Source organism: Mesoplodon mirus (assembly GCF_964341445.2).
Source record: "Mesoplodon mirus genome assembly, contig: HAP1_SCAFFOLD_617, whole genome shotgun sequence".
NCBI lineage: Eukaryota > Metazoa > Chordata > Mammalia > Artiodactyla > Ziphiidae > Mesoplodon > Mesoplodon mirus.
Window position 1 is genome coordinate 254,854 of NW_028295408.1, and position 27,352 is coordinate 282,205.

The window sequence follows — 27,352 nt, forward strand, 5'->3', positions numbered from 1 at the left end:
CCCTTCAGGGCTATCGCGAGAAATCGGTGAGTAATTACAGTAAATGGTAGCATTCACGATGTCACGGTTTAACCACTACGCTGGGGGAGGGACGGCCACAACAGCATTAACCAAGACAAAGCCAGGTGTCAGCACCTCTCAGCATTTGCTTCTCCCGGTGTATATGGATTTTGATGTGCTCTCTAATGAAAGTAGCTACAGACATCATCTGCTGGGTCAGATGATAAAAGGTTCCCTCGATAGATATTTACGGAACATCTGCCAAGAATCAGATGTGGCAGATGTTGAGGATCACAGGTTAATGAGCCAGTTGGGGTGTGAGCCAGTTGGGGTGCCTGCCACCCCAGAGCTCTCGGCTTCAGGAAACAGGTGGAATGGGAGTGCCAGGGAGACACACAGTGTGGATGTGTGTGTCCTGGAGAGCTGGGCTTGAATCTCGGAGATGTGTTCATTCATTCTTTCAACCAGTATTTAAGGACCTACTGTGTATGTGCCAAGGGTTTATTCTAGGAGCTGAGGATACGGTGCTGAGCAAGGTAGACAAAAAGCTGTCAGCCTCTCAGAGCTCAGAGGTGGCGTTCTACCAGCTCAGACGCTCACTGCCAAATCTGTGATCCTGGGAAAGTCACTAGGTCTTGCTCAGCCTTGGGCTCGTCAGAGAGCATCAGGGGTATTAAATGAGGTAATGCATGTGAATCTCTTGACTGGGTGCCTGGCACGAAGGCTGCACCCAATAAATGGTGGTGCGATAGTGTGCAAGGTGACCCATGGTGTGGACCGCCATCCCAACTTTGGGGAGAGTCTGGGAGGGCTTCCTGGGAGAAGTGACTTATACGCCAAAATCTAGGGCAGCAATTATGTCGCTGGGACAGAAAGGTGAAGACCACCCCAGCTGCTCGTAACCTCCCCTGACCCTCTTGTCTGCCCCTGCAGGTCTCCTTCCCATGGGTGAGGGGCCCAGCACCTTGGCCAAGGCCACAGCCACCTTGGGCCACCCAGCAACTGAACCAGTCACCCTCACCACCACAGACCCCCTTCTACCCGGGCATCTGGACAGCGCCAGTGCAGAGGAGCTGGTCGCAGGGGTCCCCCGAGCCCCCCATGGTCCCACCAGCCTCCCACAGGCAGCCCGTGAGTGCCAGCAAGAAGATGTTCTCCTTCGAGGTGGACAGAGCCGCCCACAGCATTCCCATCATCAGGCAAGGTACTCATGGGCACTTCCATGGCGGCTTAGGGGAGGGGCTTTTGCTAGGAGGATGGGTCTCAGTTTCTGCTTTCCCTTTTTTTTTTAATTTTTATTGAGGTGCAGTTGATTTACAGTGTTGTGTTAGTTTCAGGTATGCAGCACGCTGAATCTGTTCAACATATACATGTATCCACTCTTTTTTAGATTCTTTTCCCATATAGACCATTACAGAGTATTGAGGAGAGTTCCCTGTGCTATCCAGTAGGTCCTTCTTAGTTATGTCTTTTATGTATAGTATTGTGTATGTCAATCCCTCTCTTCCAATTTATCCCTCCCCCTTCTTATTCCCGGTAACCATAAGTTTATTTTCTACATCTGTAACTCTATCTCTGTTTCGTAGATAAGTTCATTTGTACCTTTTTTTAGATTCCACATATAAGCAATATGGTATGATATTTGTCTTTCTCTGGCTTTTGCTTATGTTCTCTGGTTCTGAAGTAGAACATAATCAAATGTGAAAAAATTGGGATAAGCAGAAAGTTAGAAAACAGTAAAAGATAAGCTGTCACCCTTATCACCAGAATTCTCCCTGTGGACTTTTTGGTACAAACTCCTCCAAGACTGTGCTCTGCCCATCTGCACACATCAGTACCTCTGTGGTGAGTGTGTGTGTGTGTGTGTGTTTGTACGTATATATGAATATATATGAATGTGTATCAGAATCTAAACTTATATACTTCGACTCAGATGTACAGACATATTGGTAACTGAAATCCCTCTTGCCTTAAGAGGTTTTTAAATATTTTATTACCATTTACAGGTAAGAGGAGACTGAGGCTTAAGGAGAAAATTACTTCTCCGGAGGTGATATATTCAATCTAATCTAATCTAATGCTTTTCAGTCAAATTTAAGGCTGGTTATCTCAGTGACTGTCACTCACAGCCTGGTCACTTTGGGGACACACAGCCATCAGGGTTTCCTTCTCCCACCCTCCCCCCGAGAAGGCCTCATGGCATTTGGGGAGGAGACTTCCTGTCTGTCACCATCCTCTCGGCCTTGCCAGCCTTACTGGCCGAGTAGCTGGCCCGACTTAGTCCCTGGCATGATTCCCAGGTTTCTTCTGTGGCCACTGGTGTGAAGGTCCCATTCTCTGTTTTCTGCGTCCCAGCCCCAGACCTCTGTGAGTCCCCAGGTCTCTCGATGCCTCCACACCCTTCCCTGGTCTCACTCAGGACCACTCACCTAGTCACTTCCCTCAGCCATTCAAATAATAGTTATTATTCTGAAATATACAGACTAAGGAGCAAATGAAAGGTATCTCTGCAGTTTACATCATCATCATCATCATCTAAGGAACGCTCATGTACCTACCACCCAAGTTAAGAAATTACCCAGCCATTTCCCCCCAGCATTTTAATGTGAAAACTTTCAAACATACAGCAAAGCACAAAGAATTTTACAGAGACAGCTCTCCTCCTAATTCTACCGCTAACACTTTGCTGTACTCTTTATTACATTTCTGTCTACCCATCCTTCTTGTCCTGCATTAATCCATCTTATTTTTTGGATGCATTTCAAAATAAATAGCACACATCTGTAGTCCTCCCCCTAAATGTTTTAGCACATATACCATTAACTAGAATTCAACATGTTTTGTCTCCTTCATGTAAAATGAACACACAATGTGTATTAGTTATCATGATTGCATAACGAATTCTCCCCAAACGTAGCAGCCTAAAGCAAAAATCAAACATGTGTTATCATCTATACGGTTTCTGTGGGTCAGGAATTTGGCAGCAGCTTAGCAGGACGGCTGTGGCTCAGGGTCCCTCGTAAGGCTGCAGTCATCTGAAGGCTTGACCTGGGTCACAGGATGCACTTCCAAGACGGCTGCTCACCTGGCTGTCAGCAGGAGGCCCCGGCTCCTCACCACATGGGCCTCCCCAGAGAGTGGCTCGAGCGTTCTCATGACACGGCAGCTGCTCCTCCTGAGCAAGTGATCCTGGAGGACAAGATGGAAATGGCAACATCTCTTGTGACTAAGCCTCAGAAGTCATGCTCTGTCATTGTTGCAATATCCTGATGGTTACCCAGGGCGTCACCCTCCAGTGTGGGGGAAGACTACACACGGGCCTGAAGACCAGGAGGCGGGGATTATCAGCAGTCATCTTGGACGCCGGCTACCACAGCCTGCCCTCGGGTCCTCAATGATTCACACTCCTCCTCCTCTCTCCCAAGGCCCCCCAGAATCTCACCCCAGTAACAGCATCACCTCAAATTCCAGAATCTCGTCTAAATCAAGTCCAGGTACAGATGGGGCTCATGGGTGTAGTACCTTACGTTCAGCTCATCAAGTACTACTTCCAGAAATCTGAAGACCTCTGAACAAAGGGTCTGTCCCTCACACACCCAGCACATATTGGTGGGACAGACATAGCATGACTGCTACATACACTCCTCTTGTTCCAAAAGAAGAAAAACAGGAAACACACAGGAGTCCCTGGCCCAAAGCAGTTCTGAAGTCCAGCTGGGAAAATATCGGCAGTTCCTTGACTGGGCTTCAGTCCAACTCTTGCCCAGAAATGACTTTCCAGGGCTCTTGGCTCTGCCCGCCTGTCCCTGAGTTCCGCCTTCGGAGTCGTCCTCCCTTTCCTATGAAAGGTGTCCCATGGATGTGGCTGCATAGTTTTATAGCCTGCTTCCTGCCTGTAGAAGCTTGTGGGTCCAGACGCTTCTTTTACTTTTGTGGGTCTCTGACAGTCTGAGTTGGCAGTGCTTCTTATTGGGGTTCATCCTATTAGGCAAAACCCACGCCCACAGATATTTTTGGACACAAGCCCTTCCACCATGGGCTTCTGCAAAGACTGACAAAGGACAGAAGCTTCTTAGAAGCCCAGTTCTTTGACCGAAGGGCTCTCTTGGACACTGCCCTGGATCTGTACTCTTAACAAAGCATTTTACAACCACACCCTCAGCTTCTTCTCTGGACTGTGTTTTCTTGAGAGTGCCTTTGATTTGATCTTTGCCCAGAACCTGTTTCTTACATTTCATTTGCCACCTGGAGAGGCAGGGAATTTTCAATCCCAGAACATTGCCCTGATTTAACAGCCCTTCCTTTAACTGTCTCTCCCGCTCACATTTCACTATAAGTAGCAAGAAGTAACCAGGCAGCAGCACCTTCCAAGACTCTGTCTGGGACTCTCTCTAGCTAGACCATTCAGCCTCATCACAAACATTTTCTACCTTCCTCATGACCACAGGCAACGTGTTAAGAAACCTTCTGCCACCACCTGACAAGGATCCCTTAACCCCAGTAACATTTTCCTCACTTTCCTGGAACCCTTCCCTCACTGCCTCCTCAAAGGCCATCGGGCTTCTACTAAGACTATTCAGGCTTTCTCAAAGACTCTTGGCCAAAGTCCTCCAGCTTCTGGCCACTGTTCCATCCCAAACCACTCCACATTGTAGGGTTTTTGTTCAATTTTGCACCACTCCTGGTGCCCAAACCTGTATTTGCTACTTATTGTTGCATAACAAATTACTGCAGGATGTAATGGCCTAAAACAACAGTAAACATTTATTCTCTACTAGTTTCTCTGAGTCAGGAAGTTGGGAATGGCTTCGCTGGGGGATTCTTGCTCAGGATTGTTCATCAGGTTGCAGTAATGGTGGTGGCTGGGATGTGGTCCTCTGGAGGCTTGTCTGGGGCTGGAGGACCCACCTCTAGGATGGGTCACTCCCATGGCTTTTGGTAAGAGGCCTCAGTTCTTCACTAAGTGGACCTCTCCATACATTGCTTGAGTATCCTCAAGCTGCCAGCTCCTCCAGACAAGTGGTCCTAGAGAGTGAGGCAGAAGCTGCAATGTCTTTTATGATCTAACCTCAGGAATCAAACTGTGTCATTTCTGCAATATCCTTGGTTACATAGAGAAGCTTTGTTACGGACTGAATTGCATTCCCCCAAAATGCATATGCTGAGGCCTCAATCCCAATATCGCAGAATGTGACCATATTTGGAGATAGTGTATTGAAATAGATGAGTAAGTTCAAATGAGATGATTGGGTGGGCCCTAATCCAAGGGCTGGTGTCCTTGTAAGAAGAGAGAGAGAGAGACGCCAGGGATGCACGTGCACAGAGAAAAGTGCATGTGAGGACACAGCAGGAAGGTGGCCGTCTGCAAGCCAAGGAGAGAGGCCTAACCCTGCCCACACCTTGATCTTGGACTTCCAGCCTCCAGAACTGTGAGAAAATGAATTTCTTTTGTTAAGACCTCCTGTGGTGTTTTGTTATGGCAGCCCCAGCTAACTAATATAAAGTCCATCCAGTATTGGAGAGGATGATGCAAGGGTCTGAATACCAGGAGACAAGAATCAGTGGGGCCATCTTGGAGACTGGCTACCACACCCTGAAAGGTGTAGATCTTGAATGTGCTCACTGAGTTTTGCCAGTCGTGCACACCTATGTAACCCGAATTCCTATCAAGATATAGAACATTACCATCACCCCAGAAAGTTCCCTCATGTCCCTCCCCAGTCAATTCCCAGCCCCAGGCCCCAGAGGCACCCACTCTTCTGAATTCTTTTCCCGCCATGGATTAGATATTCCTGTTCTAGAATCTCAAGTACACAGAACCATGTAGTACATGTTCCTTTGTGGAAGGCTTTTTTCACTCAGCATAGTATTTCTGAGATTCATTCATTTTGTTGTATGCATCATGTTCTGTCTTATGAACATATATACAGGGTTTTTGGGGTTTTTTTTTAATGCGTCCTTTGGACACATGGCACATGGGCTGTTTCTTTTCTTTTTTTCACTCCGCCATTTAAATTTTTCCACTGTAATCCCCGGTTTCTCCAGTGCCATGTTGAACTTGGGGCTTCTCTAAAGGACTTGCATCCCCCCTGGAGAAATGAAGGATGAGTCGTATGGCTTATAGTCCCTCACACCTACCTGGGCTCTATCTCCTCAGCTTCTCAGCCAGGTCTCATGTTTCCAAACGTTTGCCCTCATTCCCCTGACTCTCTCCCCATCCTCAGAAAAGGACTTTCATCTTCCCGTGTCATGGGGAGTTCCTTTCTGTCTGGGCCTCTCTACTCCACGCTTTAGAGAAAACTCTGTGCTCCAGTCCTCCATGCTGTCTCTTGACAGAAAACACCTCTTTTTAAGGGTTCCGAGAAAGCTCTTTCCTCTCTTAGCAAAGCTGGGCTCTTCCAATTAAATTGGTTCACTGTTAGACTGTCACCTTGCTTTAGACTTGAAAAATTCTATTTGAAAACCCAAAGCCAAGGATTTATTTACTGCAGATCAGGTCAGGGTTTCTCAATCTTGGCACAGTGACATGTGGGTGGCATAACTCCTTGTTGTAGGATCTGTCCTGTCCACTGTAGAATGTTTAGCAGCATCCCTGACTCCTACCCACCAGAGATACCAGTAGCAACACCACCCCCACCACCCCCCCCTAACTGTGGTGCTGAAAAATGTCTCCAGACATTGTCCAAAATGGAAACGTCATTGTGCCTGGGGGAAAATCACCCGGTTCTAGTTAATACTCATCCTTCCTTTACCACAAGGCAATAAAACGTCAGCTCCAAGGCCAAATCTTAATGGCAAGAGCTCATGGGAGGTGGGGAAGAATTACTGAGAAAAGAAAATATGTGGAGTGATTTATTAAAATAGCATCTTGATTCATATATATATATATATATATATATATATATATATATATATATATATTCCCAATAATGGGATCATATGAACCTAATATAGGTAACCTTCTCTTTTTTTTCCTTTTTTGGCTGTGCCACTCAGCTTGCAGGATCTTTGTTCCCCAGCCAAGGATGGAACCTGTGCCCCCTGCAGTGGAAGCACAGAATCCTAACCACTGAACTACCAAGGAATTCCCTACCCGATTGTTAAAATTCAATAATATGTCATAAACATCTTCCCACTTCAATACATTGACTGCATAGTGGTTAAAAGCATAGGCTCTGAATCCAACAAACTTAGGTTCATCCCTTGACTCTACCACTTACCAGCTGTGTGTCCTTGAGCAGGTGACTTGACGTCTCTGTGCCTCATATCTCTCACGTATAAAATGGAGATGGGAATAATAATGCCTATCTCACTGGGTTGTTATGAAGACGAAACCGTATCCTGCGTGTAAGTGCTGAGCACAGAGCCTGGTGCATAGCGAACATTCAGTAAATATTAAATTGTTTAAAATTTTAATATTTAAAATTTAAATTTTAATAATTTAAAATTTTAATATTAAAATTTTAAATATTAAAATTTAAAAATTAAGTTATTACCTAACCACGATTGTTATTTAACTTTTATTTACAACTTACAATGTCTGAAAGACACAGTTAAGGTGCACACATACTGCCCCTGCTGCAGACTGGTGATTACTGGAGTGCACCAGGACAGCCGGGGGTTGTTAAAATATTAAAGTAACTCCCCTGCCATTGGGCCAACAGCTCATGCACGAAAATTCTTAAAGTGCCTGCATCCCCATATCCGCCGTCCCACCTCCCCAGCCCTCCCGACCCTCCCTGGGGCTTCTCCCCACTGGGACCTCCGAAGGATCCAGCAGCTAGAGTTAAGCCAGTTTCTTCATACGTGGCCCTTAGGTTCTTTCTGATAAATAAGAGTAGCCAGTAAAGAAGTTTGGGGTGGGTGAGGGGTAACTGCTCCAGCACCTCCCTTCCTGGGTGTAAGGAAAGCGAGTCTCAGAGCAAATTCTAGCTCCACAAAGACTTTGAATAAACACACCTTCCCCAGTAAAGGGACCCCATCGATCAGCCTGTTCTGTAAGTTTGATGAAGTCCCCCCTCCGACCATCATCTTGCAGGGAAGCGTCCCTCAAGACAACCACAACAGGGTCGCAGAGGCACCTGGAGTCACCCGTAGAGATGGCATCAGACGCCAGAGCTCTAAGCTGAGACTGGACAGGGGCCCAGTTAGGGTCAGACCCCGAGGCCCTCCCTGGGGACACGGGCCAGGCAGTACCTTCCTCCAGTGGGAGCCGATTTCTTGAGGAATCTGAAAACAGATCAAGTCTTGCTCCTGAAAATTCAGTTTCCAAATTCAGATGCGCAATCAGTGTCAAATAAACCCCAGATTTCAAAGGCTTCATGCCTCGAAGAAAAAGAATATAAAATATCTCCATATTTTTTGTCGATCACGTGTTGAAATGATGTTTTTTTAATGTATTGGGTTAAATCAAATTGATCATTAAAAATTCCTCTCTTCTTTTCACCTTTTTAACGTGACGACGAGAACATTGAAAATTGCATTCTGTAGCTCCGTTATTTCTCTATCAGGCGTTGCTGCTGTAGCCAGTTAGGACTTAGCTGCTCAGGATCCAAGAGAGTCAGATGGGGGCAGTGAGCTTCAAATAAAAGTTTTCTAATCATGGACCTAGCTGGGGAGGCGGAGGGAGAGAAAATGGGCAGCTGCTGAAGTTCCAGGCCCTTGTGTTCCTCGCGCCCCAGGAAACACTGTGGCCAGGGCTGCTCATTCAACACGCAAGGCTGTGCATTCTCCGGGCACCACGGGCCATCAGCTATGTCCACTAGAGGTTCTGGGGTCCACAAACAGGTTTGAGACCTGGCTTGGGGGGCAGGAATCTTTGACTCTAAAATGCATAAATAAAAAAGGCAGAAGCAAAATGAATAAATGATGAATGTCCACAAACATGACAGTGCATGCTTCATTCATCATTAATGTTAATACTCATTAAAGTTTCATCACCACTGAAAACAATTTGTTCAGTTTCTCACTTCACAAGAAGATAAGAGTGTGCAGTGGCTGTCCAGAAACCATAGTCACTTGGAAATTTAAAATACGCTGCTTGGGCCCAAGTGATCTCACAAGTAGAATTATAGAAATCTTTACAAACGTTTCTACACCAATAAAAAAAAAATGTATTCAGTGTTGATGTGAGTGAATTGCGAGATGTCTGATGTGATCCAGAGTGGGGCCCCCAAACACAATGCCATACTCCCCAAAAGTCATATAAACAGGCCTTGTAATATTGGGGTAAATAAGAAAACAATTAGGAAAGCTTAAATGTCTCTCAAGTGGATCCTAGTTAAACACGTTTGGCACACTTGGACAATGGACCACAATGCTACCCTTGAAAAGAACCCAGTACAGCCTCAAATACTGACATGGGAAGATGTTTTTGATATTGTTAGCTGAAAAGTAAGCTGGATAAGAATCTCTGTCATGTAAAAGCATTTTTGTTTTTTGAAAAGATATGACTCAATAAAAAAAATATAGCTAACGTTTAGTGCTAAATGCTCTACCTGAGGGATCAGCAAACTTTTCCTGTAAAGAGCCAGATAGTAAATACTTTAGGATTTGTGGGTCCCATGGTCTGTGCTGCAACTACTCAGCTCTGCCTTTGTAGCTGGGAAGCAGCCATAAATAATCTGTAAATGAATCACTGTGGCTGTGTTGCAATAAAACTTTATTTACAAAAATAGGCAGAAGGCCAGATTTGGCCACAGGGCCATAGTTTGCCAACCCCTGCTCTATATCATTATTCTTTTTAATCTCCAGATAGCCCTTTATAGCAGAGACTATCAGTGATCCTAAATTATGTATGTGGAAACGAAGGCTTAGAGAGAGCAAATGACTTGCCCAAGGTCATCAGCTCTTATGCGGCATAGAAAAAAGTCTGGAAAGAGACACACCACAGTGCATCAGTGCAGTTAATGCTGGGGAAGAGAAATGAGGCGGCTCTTACCCTTTCCAGTCCTCCTGCAATGCTTTCAGTGCATAAGTCTCATGAATGTGAAGGTTAATCTGAAAATATTCTTTAAGACTTTGGGGAAACTCACAGTCTCCTCTGCATTCTCTGTTGATCTTGTGTGTTAGTGTGGACCAACGCGGCGGAACTGTCGGAACAATCAGTGGCCGAGGAAATTCCTGTGGCAGAGCCTTACAGAGAAATTTTTGTGGACCAGGACCTGGCCCAGTACGATAAGGTGAGGGGTCTCGGGGAAGCACAGAGCTACAGCAGCAAGAGGGACCTTGGAGAGATTGCCACTGCCTCTTGTTCTCTGTGTCTCAAGGACTGTCCCTTTTTCCTACTTCCAAGAAACCACCTCTTCCTCCCAAGACATTCAGCCAGGTTTGGCCACTGCTCATTTTATCCCAAATAACATCTACAACTACAAGGTACTGAGCACCTACTGTGTGCTGGGCCATGTCCTGTGCACTTGACATTTATTAGCTTGTTAATCTTCACCATCTTCAAAATAGATTTTATCACCCTCACTTTGCAGATGAGGAAACTGAAGCTCAGAGAGGTTCAGTGATGTGTTCAAGGCTGCCCAATGCAAGGAGCAGTGTTAGGATTCAAAGCGAGGTCTGGTTAGCTTCTCAGCGGGTACTTCTAACTCCCACACAGTAATCACTTGGTCAACCTTCAGTGATGGAACAGTGATGCAAAAACACGTTCCTAGCAGGAGGAAGTGAGCCCTGAAGTCAGGGAGGCCTGGGCCAAGAGACTCGTTAAAGAACCAGAGAGGTTTAAAGCAGGGGTACGAGCAGAACAGGTGGATTCAAGCCATCCTGGGAAGGGCCCAGGTCAATTTCTCCCCACTTAGACACGATCTGAAAGTTACTCTAAAAGAAGCAGTCTATAATATCTCGCTTTCCTTCAGGGCCAGGGCCTGCTCCTGCAGCAATTCTCAGAGTTTGTGAGGAGCAGACCTACCTGGGGTTCTTGTCAGACACGGAAATCCAAACGTTCAGGAGGCAGGGGGTTCCAACCCAGGCATCCTGGGACCAGACTCTGCAAAATGTTGCAGAAAGGCGAGAAGCCACGCTCAGATTCTGTATTTATCGCTGTGTAACAAGCCACCCCAAAACTTAGCGGCTTCAAACAGCAATTCATTATTCCCCAGAATCTATGGGTTGACCTGGAAGGTTCCTTTGCTCGCGTCCCCTGGCCTCACTCATGCGGCCTCAGTCAGCTGCTGGCTTGGCCTGTCTGGTGGTCGGTCTCCATTGGCCTCCTTCCCACATCTAGGGCCTCAGCCAGGACGCCTGGACTGGTGGGCCCCTTTGTGCATGTGGTTTTTCATCACAGCACGGTGGTCTCAGGGTTCCCAGGGGGCCAGAGCAGAAGCTGCACAGCCTGTAAGAACTTGCCTGGAGATCATGCAGCATCACTTCCACTCCATTCCGTTGGTTAAAGCAAGTCACGGGGCCAGCCCAGACTAAAGGTTGGGGAAATAGACTGGATGGCAAAACTGCAAAGTATTGGTAGCCATTTTTCAACCTGCCTCAATTTTAACTTGGAAAGATAGTGCAACCACTATAATTTTTTTCTATTTATAGAAAATTTTTATAAGCCATTTATAATTTTTTCTATTTATAACAGAAATAATTATTTCTATTTATATGCTGTTTATACCCTGACTTGCCAGGACTCCTTCAAGTGACAATAAACAAATTAGCTTGAGGGGGAGCATTGATTAGCTCATCTTATTGGAAAATTTAAAGGGCCACTAGCTTCAGGTATGGCTAGATCCAGGAGCTTGAATAATGTCATCAGAACACCTCCCCATTACCAAACTCTCCCCTCTGTTTCCCTCAGAGTCTGGCTTTCTACATAAGGCTGGCTTTGTGTGTCAGAAAAGACAAACTCAGGCAAACAAGCCTATATATTTAAAGTTTATGATCCAAAAGAAGGCAAGATCCTCTCCCTCTGTAATCGATGTGTGAAATCTCTGATTGACCAGCTTGGGCCACATGCACATGGGGAGGTGGGACAGGAAGGAGCAGGGCACATGACTGACAGTCCTACCCAGACCCCATGGAAGGAGGAACTCTCCCTCCAAGAAGGGCAAGGGGACCCTCACCAGGAAAGCAGAACCCACAGCTGTCCACTGCCCTCTGCAAACTTCTTATATTCCAGCACTGGCATGGGGCCTGGCACTTAGTTGCTGCCCGATGAACATTTGTTGCATGAAAAATGAATAAGCACCTGGCTGATCATAACAGGGTGAAACAGGGGAAACTGCCCAGGAGTAGGGAATACGTCTGCCACTCTCTCTTGAAGTTTTGCCACCAACTTTCACAAGGACCCAAAGGAAGGCCCCTGGCAGCAGCTGGCAATGTCAGACAGGCTTTCTCATGAGCGAGACCCTGTCCTTCCCCAGGTCATGGAGCTAGCAGGTCGTGAGGCTGACTGGACGGCTCTCCTGGGAATGAGCTGGCCCAGAAATTGCCCGTTTACCTCCTCCCGTGACTGCTTTGGAAAAGGCCTCTGGGGAATTTTTTTCTTCTTCTTCTTCTTCTTCTTCAGTTTTTCTGATATTTTATTGATAACGTCTGGTGAGAAGTTTGGGGGAATTTTTTTTCCTTTTTTGGAAAACCTAACAAATTCTTTGGCTGCAGAGCTTTATCACTGGAGAGATGGAGGACAGGGTTAATTATACCTGTGGGTACAGTCTACCAGCAATTTTGTTTTTCCAGCCAAAAGTTTACATGAGCCCATGCAAATAAATCACTATTCCTGTCTCATTTACTTTCCAGATTGAGTTACCTGGAAAAAATTCATACATGAATAGCCAAAAGAGGCAGGAAATATTAGAAGAGAGGAAAGGGAAAACAAATATTTCAGAATGTTTTAAGTTAAAACAAATAACCCTCATTATAGGCAGAATGTGGTCAAACAGAATGTTGTTTTCCTAACTACCTTTCCTAGGTCCCCAGTGTGCTAGGCTTAATATTATAAATGAAAACATTCTAAGTAAACTTTCTAGCAACAAAAGTTCCCAAGTGGGATGGTTGTTCTTAATATGAAAGTCTAATTCTTGGGGAAAGGAAAGTTTCCATACCTGTGAGGTACAGACATCCATTACAGGAGTCTATATACAAGTACATCATTTTAACCCAATTCTTGTCTCTGTGAGATTTTCCAAGTGACAGAGATAGCCTTGAAAGTCTGCTTTTTCCCTCCCTGCCTGCCCTCACCTTCCCAAAGAATGATACCATATTTTTCCTGTGTTTCTTTAAATGGGCTCAGCCTTACACCCAGACCCACACCTAGTAAATTTCCCATCTGGCCTCCACCCAGGATGAAATAATTTGGCTGCTGGGACAAGAAGTCAGCCGTCTCTCCGATTTTGAACTTGAATCTAAATACAAAGACACCGTGATAGCAAGCCTGCAGAACCAAGTGTCCAACCTGAGGCAGAAGCTGTTGGAAACAGCCGCCTCCAGGCAGAAGGAGAGGGTGATCCCGCCCAAGTTTCAGGTTCTGCATGAAGAGGACGATGCCCAACAGAGAGAGATCCAGAGCTTGAAAAGCCAGGTACGGCTCAGAGACAAGTGGGTCGGGGCCTTGGGGTCACAACACAGGGTGACAGCTCTCAGGTAGAGCCTGGGGGGAGCCACCCGGGTAGTTAGAAATGGGCAGTGAGCACAACATGGTGAAGAGTGCAGATCCAGGGAGTGGAGGGTTGGCAAGTTTCTAGCCTTGTAAGAACAATATTAGATTTGATTAAGTGCCTACCATGTTCAGGCCCCGGTGCAGGTGCTTTGAGTGCATTAGCTTATTGATTTATTTATTTATTTATTTATTTATTTATTTATGGCTGCATTGGGTCTTCGTTGCTGTGCACGGGCTTTCTCTAGTTACAGTGAGCAGGGGCTACTCTTCACTGCGGTGCGTGTGCTTCTCATTGCAGTGGCTTCTCTTGCTGCAGAGCACGGGCTCTAGGCGCGTGGGCTTCCGTAGTTGCAGCATGAGGGCTTCAGTAGCTGTGGCTCGCGGACTCTAGAGTGCAGGCCCAGTAGTTGTGGCCCACGGGCATAGTTTCTCCACAGCATGCGGGATCTTCCTGGACAAGGGCTCGAACTCGTGTCCCCTGCATTGGCAGGCGGATTCTTAACCACTGCACCATGAGGGAAGTCCCCTCATTAGCTATTTAAACCTCAGTCTTCTGACACATGCCATTCTACAGATGAGGAGACTGAGGCACGCTCAGAGATGCCCAGGAGCTTGGTACAGCTTGCACAGCAAGTGAGAAGCAGTGATGTGAGTTGGGCTCAGTTCTGCCACCTTGTACACCTCATGCTTTCACACCCACTTTGCATTTCCACCCAACTCCTGTCGCTTCAGTGACCACTTCTCACACCCACCCGGACCCAGCCAGAAAGAGCTGGAGATGGGGAGAAGGAACCCCACAGTGTTCCAAACACTGAGGCCTTTATCAAACCCTGAAGGCAGCTGCTGGTTCATTTATAGGGAATTTCACCAAAAATTCTCCACCCAGAATGTCTGGATTTACCAGTCAACTTCCTTCCTCCTGAAAATAAATCCAAAAAAAATATTTTTTTTTAAGTCTTAAAGAACTACTTTAAAATTGGCAACTGATATTGTTCATAAATTATATCGCAACAAAGTTGATAAAAAAGCAATTGGTCATTGATGAATTTTGGCCTCAGTGCATAATTCTGCTTAAAACCATCGTCAGATTTGGTTCAACATGGCGGAGTAGAAGGACATGCTGTCACTCCCTCTTTCGAGAACACTGGAATCACAACTAACTGCTGAACAGTCATCGACAGGAAGACACTGGAACTCACCAAAAAAGATACCCCACATGCAAAGACAAAGGAGAAGGCGCACTGAGACAATAGGAGGGGCGCAATCCCCATAAAATCAAATCCCATCACTGCTGGGTGGGTGACTCACAAACTGGAGAACACTTAGACCACAGAAGTCCACCCACTGGAGTGAAGGTTCTGAGCCCCACGTCGGGCTACCCAACCTGGGGGTCCGGCAATGGGAGGAGGAATTCCTAGAGACTCAGACTTTGAAGGCTAGTGGGATTTGATTGCAGGCCTTTGGCAGGACTGGGGGAAAGAGAGTTTCCACTCTTGGAGGGCACACACAAAGTAGTGTGTGCATTGGGACCCAGGGGAAGGAGCAGTGACCCCCATAGGAGACTGAACCAGACGTACCTGCTAGTGTTGGAGGTTCTCCTGCAGAGGCAGGGGGCAGCTGTGGCTCAGCAAGGGACAAGGACACTGGCAGCAGAAGTTCTGGGAAGTATTCCTTGGCATGAGCCCTCCCAGAGTCTGCCATTAGCTCCACCAAAGAGCCTGGGTAGTCTCCAGTGTTGGGTCACCTCAGGCCAAACAACTAACAGGGAGGGAACCCAGACCCACCCATCAGCAGACAAACAGATTAAAGTTTTACTGAGCTCTGCCCACCAGTGCAATAGCCAGCTCTACCCACCACCAGTCCCTCCCATCAGGAAACTTCCACAAGCCTCTTAGGTAGCCTCATCCACCAGAGGGCAGACAGCAGCAGCAAGAAGAACTACAATCCTGCAGCCTGTGGAACAAAAACCGTATTCACAGAAAGACAGACAAGATGAAAAGGCAGAGGGCTATGTAACAGATGAAGGAACAAGATAAAACCCCAGAAAAACAACTAAATGTAATGGAGATAGGCAACCTTCCAGAAAAAGAATTCAGAATAATGATAGTGAAGATGATCCTGGACATCAGAAAAAGAATGGAGGCAAAGATCGAGAAGATGCAAGAAATGTTTAACAGAGATCTAGAAGAATTCAAGAACAAACAAACAGAGATGAACAATACAATAACTGAAAAAAAAATACACTAGAAGGAATCAATAGAATAACTGAGGCAAAAGAACGGATAAGTGACCCGGAAGACAGAATGGTGGAATTCACTGCTGAGGAACAGATAAGAAAAAAGAATGAAAAGAAATGAAGACAGCTTAAGAGACCTCTGGGACAACATTAAACACAACAATGTTCACATTATACGGGTCCCAGAAGGAGAAGAGAGAGAGAAAGGACCCGAGAAGATACTGAAGAGATTATAGTCAAAAACTTCCCTAACATGGGAAAGGAAATAGCCACCCAAGTCCAGGAAGCACAGAGAGTCCCATACAGGAGAAACCCAAGGAGAAACACACCGAGACACATAGTAATCAACTTGGCAAAAATTAAAGAAAAATTATTGACAGCAGCAAGGGAAAAATGACAAATAACATACAAGGGAACTCCCAGAAGGTTAACAGCTGATTTCTCAGCAGAAAGTCTACAAGCCAGAAGGGAGTGGCATGATATACTTAAAGTGATGAAAGGGAAGAACCTACAACCAAGATTACTCTACCCAGCAAGGATCTCATTGAGATTCCATGGAGAAATCAAAAGCTTGACAGACAAGCAAAAGCTAAGAGAATTCAGCACCACCAAACCAGCTCTACAACAAATGTTACAGGAACTTCTCTAAGTGGGAAACACAAGAGAAGAAAAGGACCTACAAAAACAAACCCAAAACAATTAAGAAAATGGTCGTAGGAACACACATATCGATAATTACCTTAAACGTGAATGGATTAAATGCTCCAACCAAAAGACACAGGGTTGCTGAATGGATACAAAAACAAGACCCATCTATATGCTGTCTACAGGAGACCCACTTCAGACCTAGGGAAACATACAGACTGAAAGTGAGGGGATGGAAAAAGATATTCCATGCAAATGGAAATCAAAGGAAAGCTGGAGTAGCAATACTCATATCAGGTAAAATACACTTTAAAATAAAGAATGTTACAAGAGACAAGGAAGGACACTACATAATGATCAAGGGATCAATCCAAGAAGAAGATATAACAATTATAAATATATATGCACCCAACATAGGAACACGTCAATGCATAAGGCAGCTGCTAACAGCTCTAAAAGAGGAAATCAACAGTAACACAATAATAGTGGGGGACTTGAACACCTCATTTACACCAATGGACAGATCATCCAAACAGAAAATAAATAAGGAAACACAAGCTTTAAATGACACAATAGACCAGATAGATTTAATCGATATTTGTAGGACATTCCGTCCAAAAACAGCAGATTACACTTTCTTCTCAAGTGCGCATGGAACATTTTCCAGGATAGATCACATCTATGTCACAAATCAAGCCTCAGTAAATTTAAGAAAATTAAAATCATATCAATCATCTTTTCTGACCACAATGCTATGAGATTAGAAATGAATTACAGGGAAAAACCTGTAAAAAACACAAACACATGGAGGCTAAACAGCATGTTACTAAATAACCAAGAGATCACTGAAGAAATCAAAGAGGAAATCAAAAAATACCTAGAGACAAATGACAATGAAAACACGACGATCCAAAACCTATGGGATGCAGCAAAAGCATCCCATAGTTCTAAGAGGGAAGTTTATAGCTATAGAAGCCCACCTCAAGAAACAAGACAAATCTCAAATACACAATCTAACGTTACACCTAAAGGAACTAGAGAAAGAAGAACAAACAAAACCCAAAGTTAGCAGAAGGAAAGAAATCATAAAGACCAGAGTAGAAATAAATGAAATAGAAACAAAGAAAACAATAGCAAAGATCAATAAGACTAAAAGCTGGTTCTTTGAGAAGTTAAACAAAACTGATAAATCATTAGCCAGACTCATCAAGAAAAGAGGGAGAGGACTCAAATCAATAAAATTAGAAAGGAAAAAGAAGTTACAACAGACACCGCAGAAATACAAAGCATCCTAAGAGACAACTACAAACAACTCTATGCCAATAAAATGGACAACCTGGAAGACATGAACAAATCCTTAGAAAGTTATAACCTTTCAAGACTGAACCAGGAAGAAATAGAAAATATGAACAGATCAATCACAAGTAATGAAATTGAAAGTGTGATTAAAAATCTTCCAACAAACAGCAGTCCAGGACCAGAAGGCTTCACAGGTGAATTCTATCAAACATTTAGAGACGAGCTAACACCCATCCTTCTCAAACTCTTCCAAAAAATTGCAGAGGAAGGAACACTCCCAAACTCATTCTCTGAGGCCACCATCAGCCTGATACCAAAACCAGACAAAGACACTACAAAAACAGAAAATTACAGTATCACTGATGAATATAGATGCAAAAATCCTCAACAAAATACTAGCAAACAGAATCCAGCAACACATGAAAAGGATCATACACCATGATCAAGTGGGATTTATCCCAGAGAGGCAAGGATTCTTCAATATATGCAAATCAATCAATGTGATACACCATATTAACAAATTGAAAAAGAAAAACCATATGATCATCTCAATGGATGCAGAAAAAGCTTTTGACAAAATTCAACTGTGATTTATGATAAAAACTCTCCAGAAAGTGGGCATAGAGGGAACCTACTTCAACATAGTAAAGGCCATATATGACAAAGCCACAGCAAACATCATTCTCAATGGTGAAAAACTGAAAGCATTTCCTCTAAGATCAGGAACAAGACAAGGATGTCCACTCTCAGTACTATTCTTCAACATAGTTTTGGAAGTCCTAGCCACAGCAATCAGTGAAGACAAAGCAATAAAAGGAATACAAATTGAAAAAGAAGAAGTAAAACTGTCACTGCTTGCAGATGACAGAATACTCTACAGAGAGAATCCTAAAGATGCCACCAGAAAACTACTAGAGCTAATCAGTGAACTTGGTAAAGTTGCAGGACACAAAATGAATGCACAGAAATCTCTTGCATTCCTATACACTAAGGATGGAAAATCTGAAAGAAAAATTAAGGAAACACTCCCATGTACCACTGCAACAAAATAATAAAATACCTAGGGATAAACCTACGTAGGGAGACAAAGACCTGTATGCAGAACACTGTAAGACACTGATGAAAGAAATTAAAGATGATAGCAACAGATGAAGAGATATACCATGTTCTTGGATTGGAAGAATCAATATTGTGAAAATGACTCTACTACACAAAGCAATCTACAGATTCAATGCAATCCCCATCAAATTACCAATGGCATTTTTTAGAGAACTAGAACAAAAAAGCTTAAAATTTGTGTGGAGACACAAAAGACCCCGAATAGCCAAAGCAGTCTTGAGGGAAAAAAACGGAGCTGGAGGAATCAGACTCCCTAACTTCAGCCTATACTACAAAGCCACAGTAATCAAGACAATATGGTACTGGCACAAAAACAGAAATATAGGTCAATGGAACAGGATAGAAAACCCAGAGATAAACCCATGCACCTATGGTCAACTAATCTATGACAAAGGAGGCAAGGATATACCATGGAGAAAAGACAGTCTCTTCAATAAGTGGTGCTGGGAAAACTGGACAGCTACATGTAAAAGAATGAAATTAGAACACTCCCTAACGCCATACACAAAAATAAACTCAAAATGGATTAGAGACCTAAATGTAAGACCAGACACTCTAAAATTCTTAGAGGAAAACATAGGAAGAACACTCTTTGACATAAATCACAGCAAGATATTTTTTGATCCACTTCCTAGAGTAATGGAAATAAATACAAAAATAAACAAATGGGACCTAATGAAACTTCAAAGCTTTTGCACAGCAAAGGAAACCATAAACAAGATGAAAAGACAACCCTCAGAATGGGGGAAAATATTTGCAAAGGAAGCAACTGACAAATGATTAATTTCCAAAATATATAAAGAGCTCATGCAGCTCAATATTAAAAAACAAACAACCCAATCCAAAAATGTGCAGAATACCTAAATAGACGTTTCTCCAAAGAAGATATACCGCTGGCCAAGAAGCACATGAAAAGCTGCTCAACATCATTAATTATTAGAGAAATGCAAATCAAAACTGCAATGAGGTATCAGCTCACACCAGTTAGAATGGGCATCATCAGAAAATCTACAAACAACAAATGCTGGAGAAGGTGTGGAGAAAAGGGAACCCTCTTGCACTGTTGGTGGGAATGTAAATTGATAACAGCCACTATGGAGAACAGTATGGAGGTTCCTTACAAAACTAAAAGTAGAATTACCATAGGACCCAGCAATCCCACTACTGGGCATATACCCAGAGAAAACCATAATTCAAAACGCCACATGCACCCCAATGTTCATTGCAGTACTATTTACAATAGCCAGATCATGGAAGCAACCTAAATGCCCATCGACAGACGAATGGTTAAAGAGGAAGTGGTACATATATACAATGGAATATTACTCAGCCATGAAAAGGAACAAAATTGGGTCATTTGTAGAGACGTGGATGCATCTAGAGACTGCCATACAGAGTGAAGTAAGTCAGAAAGAGAAGAACAAATATCCTATATTAACGCATATATGTGGAACCTAGAAAAATGGTAAAGATGAACCAGTTTGCAGAGCAGAAATGGAGACACACATGTAGAGAACAAACGTATGGACACCAAGGGGGGAAAGCGGCAGGGGGTGGGGGTGGGGGTATGATGAATTGAGAGATTGGGATTTACATGTATACACTGATGTGTATAAAATGGGTGACTAATAAGAAAAATACAAATAAATAAATAAACATTTTAAAAAAAGAAATAGAAAAAAAAAAACCGTAGTCAGTGCTTTGGGGCCTTTGTTCTCTTGTTCTCTGTTTACTGTCTTTCCCTTCTGTAACCAATTCTAGGTACACAGTTTCAATCCTAGAAATGGTGCTCTAGAAAGGACACAGATTGTGTATGGTGAACCTAGGAGATTCTAGCAGGAAACTGTAAGCTCCATGAAGGCAAAGGTTGGGCCCAGTAACCTTCCAGAACTCTGTTAGGACCGTGTCTGTTTGTTTATTCTTTATTCATCCATCCATCCATCCGTCCATTAATCCAAATAAATATTTTGGGGGGCCTATCCCGTGCCATGCCCTCTTCCAGACTCTGAGAATTCAGCAGAGAACAAGACAGACATGATCCTTCCCCCTGTTATGCTCTAGTGAGGGAGACAGAATAAACAAGTCAACAAATACATGCTCTAATATTTAAATGAACTAATGACTCTCCTTCAAACCTGGTTTTGAAAAAACAATGAAAGTAACAGGTCCTATAGGAATTATTAGTGCAAACAGCTACCTTGACATGTAGCTGACACATTAATGAGCATCTTTTTCTTGAACTGAACCCAATTTTGCTGAAATATTCCTTTCAGTTATTCTCCAATTTCAGAGCTTTCCTGAGAAAATGATGTGTCTTTTTCAGGTACATGGATGAGGCTGAATTATTCCCACATACCTTTTTATTTTTTGGCCGTACCACGCGGCTTGCAGGATCTTAGTTCCCTGACCAGGGATGAAACCCAGGCCTCCAGCAGTGGAAGCACAGAGTCCTAACCACTGGACTGCCAGGGAATTCCCCACATACCTTTTTTTAAATAATTGAAATATATTTGACATAGAATATTATATAATTTCCACATATCTTTGAATATCAGCCGGTCCCAATTTGAGTTTTATTTAAAGTGGCTGCCGATATCTGGGGGAAAAAATGTTTTTTTACAAAGAAATTATCTAGAAATAATTACACTGATGCCTCCCCTACCACTGGAGCTTCACTTATAACTGAAGAAGAATATTTTATAGCAAGGCATATATGAACCAGAGGCTCCATCGGTTTGAACTCAAATCGAGTTTCATCCACTGACATTTTAGTTTCTTAACTATTCTACTGCCTGCAGGGCATTCCACCAGAAGTGTAAGCCACATGGCAGGTTGATTTATGGTTCTGATTACTTTATGTGTTTTCCCTGGTCCCCGAAGGTGTGTGCATAATGATTTGCTCTCAGAGATCTTCGACCTGCTACAGTATCACTAGAAAATTCTTACCTCCATGTGCTCTTATACGCCTGTGCTAATTAGAAGCCAAATTATCATCCTGAAACAATCACTCCTCCTAGCACTCTTAACTTTCTTATGATTCAGTGCCCATTTTATTACACAGCTTAACAGACATTAAACATCTTGGAATTTATGCCATTACAAACAATATGGATATTTATTTTGATAGTAAAAGTATCAAAGACGTTTGAAGACTCTTTGGAGTTTTCCAGCAATCTGAAATCCTAAAACTCTGACACTCAGATTGAAATATTTTCAATCTGTCAAAACCACTGGAATCTTAGAGGGGAACGTATGTTTTCCCTCCCGGAAGTTAGTCTCTGTGTGTTCTATCTCTGGTATCTTGCAAATAAAAGCATTAAGCTGAGAAGAGCTTACAAACACTTTCAGTGTTCCAAGGACCTTTTATGGAAAAGTTGTATTTCTCCCCAACAGAGAAAAGTAAAATGTGAAAGAATTTTTTTACTCAAAGTTTCCAAAGCACAAACATGCAAAAGTATAGCCTTGGGGAGAGTGGGGGTCAGAGTGGCCTGTGTCCCCACAACTTCTAGCATCGACCCCCCACAAAAATGTCTCAGGTGCCCCAGGGAAAAAGTAAGTGTAACTGCCCCAAAAGTCCTAGACTCTGAACCATGATGGTGCATGAAACGAGTCAGAAAACGTGTGAGACCTTGACGCTTCTGTTAATTCTACCAGAGTAATAATGACAAGATTTCCAAGGACACAAACCAAGACCAAAGGCTGTGAGCGCCATCTGGTGGCCATATCAGCACACCCGAACTCCATTACCTGGGCATGCCCACCACCTCCCCCCAATCTTTTTTTTTTTTTTTTTTTAGTGTGCTGCCTGCAACCTGGTCTGATGATAAACAGGGAAATTCCTGTATTTCTTCTTTTGGAGGGATCATTTTTATTTAAGATACTGAGTCTCTATTTACTTATTTATTTATTTATTTATTTTTAATTTAATGCCCGTTTTTAAGTTTAAAAAGGGAGCTGCTTCTACGAAAACTGCTAAGAAATTATAGTGGGGCTAGCCAAGAGACATGGGAAAAACGGTGAAAGTGGTATATGAATGACTGAAGTTTGGGAACTCTCTTAGGGTGGGGTTGCCAGATAAAGTAAGGACACCGAGTTAAATTTGAATTTTAGAATTTCGTTTTAGTGTGTGTCCCAAATATTGCATGGGACACATTTGCACTGAAATATGATTCATTATCTGAAATCCTATTTTAAGTGAACATCCTTTTTTCCTCCCCTAAATCTGGCAAACTTACCTTAGGAGAACAAAGAAATTGCACCCAGAACTTCCCTGGTGGCACAGTGGTTAGGAATCCGCCTGCCAGTGCAGGGGACACGGGCCCGAGCCCTGGTCCAGGAAGATCCCACATGCCGTGGAACATCTAAGCCCGTGTGCCACAACTACTGAGCCCTCGTGCCACAACTACTGAAGCCCGTGCGCCTAGAGCCCATGCTCTGCAACAAGAGAAGGCGCTGCAATAAGCCTATGCACCGCAACAAAGACCCAATGCAGCCAAAAATAAATAAATAAATAAATAAAATTTAGTTTTTAAAAAAGAAAAGAAATTACATCCTTCTCCTTGTCACTTCCGTTTTGATCTATCAAAACAAGCTAGTGGGGCTTCCCTGGTGGTGCAGTCGTTCACAGTCCGCCTGCCGATGCAGGGGACGCAGGTTCGTGCCCCGGTCCGGGAAGATCCCACATGCTGCGGAGCGGCTGGGCCCGTGGGCCATGGCCACTGAGCCTGCACGTCTGGAGCCTGTGCTCCGCAACAGTAGAGGCCACAACAGTGAGAAGCCCGTGTACACCAAAAAAAACAAAAAACAAAAAAAAACAAGGTACCTCTTGTCCTGTCTACGGATTGCGTGGCATTTATGCCCCAATAAACGTGTCCCTGTGGAGTACTGAGGCCTGACATCTGAAAAATCACAGGGCAAAGGCCCACAGTGCACCTTGAGGTGGGAAAGTCCGGGCCACTCAGAACAAGCAGTCTGGCCACATCAAACCGAGAGGGAGGGTGTTCCCGGCCCAGCTCTCTTTCCCAGCCTCTCAGGTACCTGCTCTGTGCAGGCCGAGGCCTGGCAGCTACTTTCGGGCCCTTACCAACGTTGCATTTGATGGAGAGCCTTCCGCACCCCACGTGTAGACCTAGACCCCTGGAGGGGGGACCGCCCTTGAGGGGGCTCTGAGCCATGGACTTAGAGGGTGCTCACAGCAGCCATAGATAGAGCCGGCCTGTGGTGCTCCCACCCACGATTCCTGTATTTCCTGTTTTTTTTTTTTTTTTTTTTTTTTTTGTGGAACACATGCCTCTCACTGTTGTGGCCTCTCCCATTGCAGAGCACAGGCTCCGGACGCGCAGGCTCAGCGGCCATGGCCCACAGACCCAGCCGCACCGCGGCATGTTGGATCTTCCCGGACCGGGGCACGAACCCGCGTCCCCTGCATCGGCAGGCGGACTCTCACCCACTGCGTCACCAGGGAGGCCCCTGTATTTGCGCTTAATAACAACCACACTGGCGTTTAAGTGAGCCTGGCAAGGCTTACAAATGCACACATAAAGATTACCAACTACCTTCCCCAGAGACGGACGAGGGAAGCTGAAGCTAAAACACCCTGTGAGGGCTTCTCTGGTGGCGCAGTGGTTGAGAGTCCACCTGCCGATGCAGGGGACACGGGTTCGTGCCCCGGTCCGGGTAGATCCCACATGCCGCGGAGCGGTTCTGCCCGTGAGCCATGGCCGCTGAGCCTGCGCGACAGGAGCCTGTGCTCCGCAATGGGAGAGGCCACAACAGTGAGAGGCCCGCGTACCGCAAAAAAAACCAAAATAAACCCAAAACAAAAGAAAAAAAACACCGCGTGGGTAGTCAGAGGAGAGGACCGTCACAGCTCATCACCCTGTGCCGTGTGCCAGGCATGATCTGATCACTTGTACACATGCTAACTTATTAAAATACTTCTAACAATCCTATCAGGTTGGGACTACCATCACCCCGCGTACAGACTGAACAAAAGGAAACAGAATATGGTGTCCTCCTTGTGTTCACAAAGCCCGTTAACTGGCAGAGACAGGACTTGAAGGCCACAGTCCGGCTCCCGAGTCCATGCCATGCTTTACAGCCTCCAACTTCTCACGCTCATTCCTAGAGCCACCTGGGAAGGAGGAACCAGGCAACTAAAGCCTGGGTTTGAATCAGACTCCACGTCTGACCAGCCGCGTGATCCCGAGCAGGGGGCCTCGCCTCTCTGAGTCTCAACCTGGCTCCCTTGCAAAATGGGCACATTCATGGGAACGTCAGCCTTCAGCAACGCTGTGACGAGTATCATTGTAGCATGTGTGAACGGGCTTTGTAAACTCTGGAGTGTTCTGTGAGGTACAAACTACCCTCTATTCTCATTAGAGGGAATTCATTTCATAACCTGCTCCCGGCTCTTGAACTTTGCTGTGCATCCAGTCAGTGCTGGATGATCTGGAACCAACAGCTGGTCTATTTATGGCTGAAAACCCACAGGTCATAGGAAGACAGCAGCACCGGAGCCCCTGGGTGGCCACAAAGATAAGGTCCGTGTCTCGAGGACCGATGACATGGTGGTCACTGAAGGAACAGGCCCCTCCTGCCCCTTCCACTAGTGACAACTGAAAACCTTGGTTTCCCCAACACCCCGATCCAAGATCAACCCGACTCTTTGCCCAACGTTGGAGAAATACCGGCATGTCCTGCAGGCCTGGCTGGCCCCCTCTGACTGTGTGTTGCCTCCTTCCACAGATCAGTACCCTACAGCAAGGCTACAACCAGGTGCTGTGCCAGACCCTGTCTGAGAGAAAATTAGAAATCACCTCCCTGAAGCACGAGGCCGAGAACTTAAGGAGGGACGCCGCCAAAACGTCAGGTGAGGCCCTTCTGCATTCAGGCCCCAGAGCTTCTGCCCTGCCCCTGCAGACATCACCAGTCAACCAGCGCACCTGTGCCCGTGACCTGGGTGCAGCCTCAGGGATCACCCGTGTCGATGCATTAGAGTTCTCCCTCAGTGGAGGTTTCTTGCCGCCCAGTTCCGAGGGCAGGGCCTGGTAAATATTTGAGAGAATGGTATCTCTTGGCTACAAGGTCTCCTGAGCACTGGCCCCACCAGGGAGAACACAGGTCGCCTTGTGGCTTGGGTGGTTCCACAAAGCAGCCTGAGTGCAAACTAGAGCGTGGACAAAATGGGCTCACTCCTTTAAGGCACCCATGGTCTCACCCATTTCAGCCGAGTGCACTTGGGCCCAAGGGAAACCATTTTCTAATTTGATCCGAGGTGGTTCCCTGATAAAGGGCTTGGGTTGGGAGAGGGGCAGCCAACGCACAGCTGTGGCTGAGCTTTGATTCCCTGGATTCCTTCATTGCTTCCACATGTTTCTTGAGGTCCTACTAGGTGTCAGGCCCCGTTCCAGGCTCCGGGGAGGGAGAGCCAAGCAAGACAGTCAGATTCCTGTACTCACAGATTTGGGAGGGGGTGACAGACAATAAAAGTAAACGGATGAATAAACGAGCCCACTTCAGAGAGCAGTGGTGCTGTGGAGAAAATAAACTGTGTGTCGTGGTGGCCAGCGCTTCAAGGGGGGAGGCCAAGGGGGACCAGCTTAGTGGGTGTGCAACCATGGAACTCAGGTGGGACTTGAACCCGTGGGCTGGGACTCGAACCCAGTCAGAACCCACTATCTTTTAATCGAGATCACTCATCTGGCCTCGGAACTTAATAAAGCTCAGGTTCTTTATGTCTCATCGCAGATAGAATTCAGTGAGAGACAAAGTAAGAAGTGGATTTCTTTAGAGAGAAACACACTCCACAGACAGAGTGTGGGCCATCTCAGAAGGCTAGAGACCCCCAAATATGGGGCGGTTAGTTTTTATGGGCTGGGTAATTTTATAGGCTAATGAGTGGGAGGATTGCGACAACTCTAATATTTTGGGGAAGGGGCGGGGATTTCCAGGAATTGGGCCAACACCCACTTTTTTTTTTTTTGTACGCGGGCCTCTCGCTGTTGTGGAGCACAGGCTCCGGACGCGCAGGCTCAGCGGCCATGGCTCACGGGCCCATCCGCTCCGTGGCATGTGGGATCTTCCCAGACCGGGGCACGAACCCGTGTCCCCTGCATCGGCAGGCAGACTCTCAACCACCGCGCCACCAGGAAAGCCCCACCACCCACTTTTTGACCTTTATGCTCAGCCTCGGAACTGTCCTGGTGCTGGTGCGTGTGTCATTTCGCTCATGTATTACAATGAGCCTGTAATGAGGCTCCAGTTCCCCTGGAAGTCGAATCTTACGCCCCCTTGGACCTAGCCGATTCTAACCAGTTCATGTTGTATCCTCCACCGCTATGTCCTTCTTTTAGAGAGGACCTGTTTCAGGTGCGCAAGGACAAGCCAAGGGCAAGAGAGGCTGCATGGAGTGAACAGGGGATTGTGGGGCTGGGCAGGGTCTGGGGGTCTGG

At 45.3% G+C, this 27,352-nt stretch overlaps 1 pseudogene across 1 annotated transcript in view; it reads left to right on the forward strand.

Annotated features, from left to right (window-relative positions):
• LOC309797487 (forkhead-associated domain-containing protein 1-like) overlaps nt 1–27,352 on the forward strand; it is a 156,658-nt pseudogene that overhangs the window by 34,738 nt on the left and 94,568 nt on the right. Inside the window, exons 3-7 of the transcript in view lie at nt 934–1,155; nt 8,039–8,093; nt 10,108–10,181; nt 13,286–13,522; nt 25,647–25,742. The product of the transcript in view is annotated as a forkhead-associated domain-containing protein 1-like (transcript). The remainder of the gene's footprint in view (nt 1–933; nt 1,156–8,038; nt 8,094–10,107; nt 10,182–13,285; nt 13,523–25,646; nt 25,743–27,352) is intronic.